Source organism: Pterocles gutturalis, unplaced genomic scaffold (genome assembly GCF_000699245.1).
Source record: "Pterocles gutturalis isolate BGI_N339 unplaced genomic scaffold, ASM69924v1 scaffold25206, whole genome shotgun sequence".
NCBI classification, from domain to species: domain Eukaryota; kingdom Metazoa; phylum Chordata; class Aves; order Pterocliformes; family Pteroclidae; genus Pterocles; species Pterocles gutturalis.
The window spans coordinates 124823-130822 of NW_010103774.1; the positions used below are offsets into that span (position 1 = coordinate 124823).

The 6000-nt window shown below is 33.8% G+C and overlaps 1 protein-coding gene across 2 annotated transcripts in view; it reads right to left on the reverse strand.

Annotated features, from left to right (window-relative positions):
- DICER1 (dicer 1, ribonuclease type III) overlaps window positions 1–5240 on the reverse strand; it is a 43260-nt gene extending 38020 nt beyond the window's left edge. The window contains exons 1-2 of one of the 2 annotated variants that reach the window (XM_010086834.1): window positions 5173–5239; window positions 4162–4262 (exon numbers count right to left, since the gene is read on the reverse strand). The gene's annotated coding sequence lies outside the window, so the exon portion shown is untranslated. Of the gene's footprint in view, window positions 1–4161; window positions 4263–5172 lie in introns of both variants that reach the window. The other variant, XM_010086835.1, reaches the window with a different exon arrangement.
- Window positions 5241–6000: the final 760 nt, after the last annotated feature.

A 6000-nucleotide genomic window follows, 5' to 3' on the forward strand; every position in this document is an offset into this window, starting at 1 on the left:
AACCATACCGTTACTACCCTGCAATCCGACAAAAAAGAAAAAAAAAAAAAAAAATTTAGCTATGATAAACTGCACAATTCATTAGCAGAAAAACAGAGTTAAGCTTGCATGAAGCAGAACACACTTGAAATAGCTTAAATTCCCTCCCACTGTATTCTAACTCAGGTAAAAAGCAGAAGTTGTCCTCCCTAAACCATCAATGCTACTTCCTCCTGTGCTAAAGTTTCCTAGTTCTGGCCTTCATTTGTATTATTTGCAGTGGGAAATAAATAAGTTCTGACAAGTTCAATGTCAACATTATTACAGGAGTAAGACAGAATAATGAAGTAATTGTATCATTCTAAGTCTCTATTTCAATAGCAAGAAAAAATATCAAGTTCTTCAATAAAAGAAAAGCAGTACAGGACCATCTAGAAATAAAAAAGGGAAAAACACACATCTACTTGAAGAAAAGGTTTTAAATTTAAAACATTTGAGATGTAAGTACATGTGTTCAGAATTTGTGGACAGAAATCAAGTGAACCTGGCTACACTGAAACGAGCTTACTGAGAGAAAAAAAACAAGCTAGTACTGCTCAGCCAGCATGACCAACAAAGATACATGCTAAGATGTTCCACCTTTAACCACTGTGTTATTCTGAAAATTGATAGAACAAGAAACTGTAAGAACTTGCCGAAGCCGAATTTCGAGGGTGAAACACAGGAAACAAGTCCTGCTTCCTGTGGCTTTAGACTAGGGTTACAGAAGCTGGACAATGCAGCACAGTGCCCAAGCTTACCTCTTCTACTAAAATAATACTGAAAGGTCCAGTTTCACAGCCCCCAATCTTGATAGCTTTAAGAGCAAAATCCACAACTTGATGTCCTTACTTTAATGCACATTTATGTGAACAGACAGTGAACTGCAGAGCTAAAACTAACCCCTTGTTCTACCATTTAAAGAACTTTATTCCAGAAAAGCATAAGGTTGGGAATGAACAGCCACCAACATTTAATAGCAATTTCTTCCAGTTTACAATAATTCTGGAACTGTGGTGTAAGTTTTTCAGTCACAGGACTATGTCCAAGTTCAAGGAATCCCCCTGGTGCACAAAAAAAATTTCAAGGTTTGTTGCACCAAGAAATACAGGCCAAACCAAGTAGGGCACTCACCTGGAATAAGACATCCTGGATCTAGTATTCTTCCAAGGACTGTTTAAAACATTTATGGAATGACACTGAAGTAAACAGAAAAGAAACTAGGGACACATATTTCAAGTTTTTACCACCATCCGTGTGTATAGTATGTGTTATATTCATACTAAATTATGCAAAACTACAACTATCTTCTATTAACAACAAAAAAATTATTACTGCCATATGCAACATATTTCATCTGCTTTCTTCACTAATGTTGACTTGTAACTTTGTACCCAATATAATCCTTGTGATACAAAAATTATTTAACGCTGTAGATTTTAATCTTTGTCCAAATGTCTAATTTATTCTCTGAAAACACTCTCAGCATGAGCCATAAAAAAAGTTTGACTCAATGGGTGGAAAAAAAAAATCCACTTACTCTAAAGTAAATAAACTACAATCTATACAAAAAATTTTAATACAATCTTGCTGCTAGAATATTCTCTTACATTAACACCTGAAGAGTCTGAATATTGCACTCTTTATAGTAAGCTTTATGTCTGAATGCTACATGAAACATTAAATTGCTGAAAGATCTAACACTGGAAATTTTTACTTTGGTAATGAAGGAACAAACAAAAAGAAAACTGTAAATTATCACAAATATAAAATACAGAGTAGAAAATGAATATACATGTTAATTTACAAAATGTAAAATATTCACTGAGGATGTTCCATACCAACTACCACAGAAGTCTGCAGTAACGTGACTTTTACTTACACTATAAGCATTCAGTGGCAAGAATTGTTTTTCCCCAAGTGAAGGTCAACATATAAGAGTCTTACATTCTCCGGTTTGTAAACCTGTTTTTAGAAGTACACTTTTTAAAAGGATCTGACTTTTTCTGTGACAGTCCAAAAGCATTACACAAGCGTATTTTGTGAATTAGCCCTGTAACTTCATTTTACTTAGAGAACTTAAAAAAAACAAAAAAAAACACAAAACCAAACCAGTTTTACTTGTGGGGGGAAAAAAAAGCACCCCAAACTCAAACATCTCAGGAAAAAAGTGAAAAAGTTTCATTTTCATGGGAAAAGGGGTTTTTCCCCTCCTTTATTTAGCACCCAATATCTAGGATACTTTGAAATTAATCACTGAGATTTCTGTTCCCAACTCAAAAGTCAAAGTTTCTAAACAACATCATTCGACTCAGAAAGCCTAAAGTAAAGAAATACTGTAAAACAATAATCAAGATGATGAACCAGAAACCTCTTTTATATTATGGTATCTTTAGCGTACAACACAGCTGCATGAGACATTTTCTTATCTGTTATCCTTCAAAGACCTTCACCACATGCATTGCCTAACAGCAGTTTTTATATTTGGTCATATAATAGTCCTAAAAGTAAAAAAACCAACAAAACAAAAACCAAAACCAAAAAACCCCCCATATTTTCAATCTGTTTCCTTTCAAGAAGGGCAAACAGAATGCATAAATGCTTACAAAGCTCAAATATAAGCAGTCCTATAAGAATCAGCTTCCCTGGTTTCCCTAGCACTATCATCCATGTTCACTGTGAATGTTCATTTTGAACTAGAAGAATTTTATTTGCTCTATTTTTCCGATACAGAACCAGTCTTAACACCACGAGCAGATCATTGGTCTCTAATAGCATACCAAGACACACCAAAGCAGCAAAGGCTGAAAAGTTTCATTGAAGAGTTTATTAAATGAAGATTACATTGAGGATCTACATTTGAATAAGCTGCTTCTGAAGTATTTCTACAAGCAATACAGTATAGTTAACAGCTGGAATTCCTGCCAGACTCCTAAATGTCTGTATATAGGAGAGAAATGGAGTACAACATGACACTTAGCAGACTCAGAAAAATCCAGTCTCTTAAGACCTTCATCTAGCTTTCAGTCACCAGTATGACCAAACCTGGATTTGAGACAGAAGCCTAATAAACACTTTCTGTTGCAATTAGTGTAGTTCTATAAACAAAGCCAGCAAGATAGAGATCACACCAACAAAGTTATGCTGCTGAACATTGTAACAGTTTCTAAAGCAAAAGGATTATACCACTATATATCTGCGTAACATACATGGGCTTTAGGGCATTTAAGAGTACAGAAAATGTGAAAACAAAATTCAGTTTTCTAGCGTATCTATAGTGACACCAGTACACGAAGCATTCAGAATAAAAGTTTAGAAAGGGGATGTTTCTCCTGTAACATATACAGACATGCAGCAGATTACGGAACAAACTGCCTTTTTAAAACTATGTGTATAAAGCCCTGTGCAACAGTCCTAACTATGTAGCTGGCTTAATCAGCGGTGCAGAAATGGTGCTATGCAGATTCCTCTTCTTCTACCTCCTTAATACAGAGGATAAGACAAAACGTGACGTGTATGGCACCTAACATGCACCAGTGAAACTAGACACATTTCTGTCTTCACTATGTTATCAAACTACGTATCAATTTTTCTTCTGCATAGCTTTAATTGGATATTCTCTTTTCCTGTTTTTGCTGAGCTCATAATTCAAACTGAAGTATAACAGTGAAAGTAAGGCCTTAACAATTTACCTGCCATTTACTTTCCTCACCATTCATTTTTTCTCTCCCATGTGGAACAACATAGAAATTCAACTCAAATTCCAATCCTCTGTATCTCCCCTCTTCCCTTTTATTTTTGATTTATTGTATTTCACCAACACAACCACATTCAAATAGAAAATCCACAAGAAATATTTAAATGCACACCCTTTTAAAAAAATGAATACACTTCCAGTAATTTTCAGCTTCATAAGAAATATCAAAGCATGTGTTTCATGACAAACATCTTTTTTATCTACGTCATGTTGTATCTAACCATCCATGGATAAAAATAAAATAGCTACTTTCATTATTCTTTCCAAAGAAATTCACAGTAAATTTCTATAAACTCACACATGGAAGTTACTTTACTCTATGGTCCTGAGGAAGTGAAGTGATACATAAAAACCTTCTTCTCCCACACTACAAAGCATAGTCTTACCGTTTTAATTTCCGCAGTCTCTGTGTTTATGCTTCCTGAACTGCATTTTGACATCATGATATCAGCTTGTCGATTAATCACATAATTTGCAAGCTTCTGCTCTTAAAAACAACAACAACAAAAGCTATGAACTATAAAAGTGGATCGAAAAGGGAACTACAATAGCAGGGTTAATTGTGGCAATTCAGTTGCTTACGAACATTTAAAAGTGTCAACCCTACACTCTAACTTGCTGACAGAAAATGAACTATTTAAAGTCGATCCTGAATATGAATTATTTTAGTTTAGTATTAAAAACAAAAATTCAAGAGTGATTTAAAAGCCAATTCTTGTTAGTTTAAATGTGCAAGTAAAGCCTACTTCCCTAATCCTATTTAGCAGGTTACTACGATTAATGTTAATAACTCGTTCATGTGAGAAATACAGTAGTAGTACAATCTACAGTTTTACTATGTTCTGTATAATTGCACTGCTTTTTCCATGTATATGTATTTTTCACTTCATTGACTTAAACACCAAAAAAATATATTGGAATTCAAACTTCTTTAAAGTATTTCAGTTTGAAGTTGCAGTACAATAAACTAATGAAAAAGAAACAACTATTTCTTCCTAAGTACATTAACAGCGTTTTTAATAAAAGTAAAAATATTGTGCAATTAAGATGGTAATTTGCATAAAAACACATGTAACTATACAAGTAAAATTAGGATAGTTGTTCATGACAAAGACATATCAGCCATTCCACAAGACTACAACTTAAAACTAAAATACCATACCTAAGCAGATCGACAACGTTCTCAAAGCTCTAAACAAAAAAATTTACACAATACATTAACCTACAGTATGAGCTTTCCCAGACTTAAAAAAAGAGAGATTCTGAAGTTAAATTTTTTTAAAATCAATACTGAAAACTTAAACGCAAAATGGATCTTGATGAAAATTTCTACTCCAATCAGTTCCATAAAGTTAACAAGGACGCACCCAAGATTACTTCAGTATGTTCATTTTTACCTCAAATGCTGATGCTGAGCTTTTCCAGAGTCTCCAAGCCTGTAATTTTGTTTCACCCTAGGTAACCTAAAAGGCAATATAAAAAGAGAGCATTTTAACATGAAATGCCATAAAAATCAATTGTGCCATGTGGCAGTCTGTTTTCTTGCATTTTAATATTTAGCTCTGTAGCAACAGCACATGGTCCTTCAAAATCTAATCATGACACGTTCTTTTTTGGCTATGGATACAGACAGTGTCTGAAATATCACCCTTAAGTGCTCAAGAGATATTCGCGTATTTTGTTTTATCTGCTAAAGCAATTGCTAGCTGAGTCCGACTAGATTTACAGTTTTCCTGCCCTGTGCTCCCTCCACACATTTCACCTACAACAGTAATGAAATATCGAAGAAACTTATAATTCAACACATTTAAAAAATCTTGAAGAACATGTGTTTTGAGAAAACAAAATAAACAAACACTGTTTTATTTTACAACAAGAATTTTTAGAGAAGGCAGCACAGAAAATCTGATTAATACTGTGTTCATGCACAAGACAGACATATAAAAAAATGTATTCCCAGGGCTACTTTTAAAAGTTGTGTTTGCACCATACACACATTCTTTTTTCTGCACATAATACAGCAAATTGCTGCTAAGATGCAGCGAGTGGAACTTAAATTTATTATTATAAATAATAATAAATGTTCCTGTTATGCCTTGGTTATTCATTTATTCACTGCCTCTAAAACATGAACCAATAATATGTATCCCATTGAACCAGAAAATAGCCTAACAACAGAAAACTGTCACATCTCCTGTAAAAACACAGAAATATACTCCACTTTA